This window comes from Phallusia mammillata, chromosome 8, assembly GCF_965637545.1.
Source record: "Phallusia mammillata chromosome 8, kaPhaMamm4.hap1.1, whole genome shotgun sequence".
Classification (NCBI taxonomy): domain Eukaryota; kingdom Metazoa; phylum Chordata; class Ascidiacea; order Phlebobranchia; family Ascidiidae; genus Phallusia; species Phallusia mammillata.
The window spans coordinates 1,876,368-1,877,689 of record NC_137259.1 but is presented as its reverse complement, the minus strand read 5'-3'; positions in this window follow the sequence as shown (position 1 = coordinate 1,877,689).

Below are 1,322 nucleotides of genomic sequence, written 5' to 3'. Positions count from 1 at the left end.
CAAGTTAAAACACACTGTTCAAATACGGACTAAACGCCACTTAACCTATCACTGCGGTGACATTGGGTAAATCTACCAACAACAAACAAAAAACCTTCTATGTCTCCAAAAGCGCTTTCCCCCGGAAGTGTAATTTACTATAGGAGGCCACAAATCTAAAAACTCGGCATTTAAGCTGTTTTACTTGTTTCAGGTATGCAATAATTTGCATTTAACAAAGGCAACGGCATTTAAGATCAAGAATTTAAACAATCCAACATATCTTTCACACCAGGTTTTTTTAACATTCCACACAAACCATAAGAGCACATATTTATAGGTCATTCACAAAGAAGTGGGCAATAATTGGAGCATATTCTCACGAAGCAGCATTGGCTGCAACCGGAGCGTACCACTTAAACCTATTTGTTTAGCCCAAGCCGTTGGGGTCACAAGCTCCCGTGCACAACGCCCTATCCAACCCCAAACGTCTGTGGCGAACCAGCTGGCCACGCGCCTTGGATGGGAATGTAGCATTGGGTTGTGTTATGTGAAGATACATTGTGTGTTGTGTTGCAACATTGGCTGACTGTACGATCTGTCATTTAAGCGGTATGAGAGAATTCGGGGATCAAAAGTCTGTTCCCAGAATGGACCTCGGGGAAACATTTAAAACGACTTGCTAAAAGGCGATTTGCTAAATTTAGACTTTCTGAAATTGAGTAAACGTCCTAACAGACAAAACTTTCAAGTAAAATATATGTTCTGTAAGGGACCACTACAACCTTTTACGTTTTTAGAAAAGTTGGTCTAAAATTGTTGGCCAAAATTAGTGTAATTTAAACACGGGGTTACTGCAACTACTCACGAATGCAGTGCAATTTTGTTGGAAGCATAAAATTCTGTTTGCACCTGGTGATGGGCGTCGACTTAGGTGTCAATCATCTTAATCGGTCGTTCACACTACGTCACTGTGTCGTCAGGGTCAAATAAACCCGTTAGAACATTACTGAGGACCTTTTCAAACCACGTAACGAACGTCGAGTTAAAAAATAGTGATCGCTTCGCTTCCCTTAAACTACTTACTTCAACTAAAAATAATACCATTGAGTGGAGAACACTGTGGTACTAATGGGAATTTGAATGATCATTAGTACAAAAAACATTCAGAAATCTTTAAAACATAAGTGTATACATTTAAATGAAACACGTTTCGAGAACATGTAGGGATATTAGAACCAAAACAACATAACTTGAATGCCATTAATAAAATATGTTTTGGGGATTATGTTTTCGACTTTTTAACAGCATAACGTATAAGCAAATAGCCCTAATCTAATTGC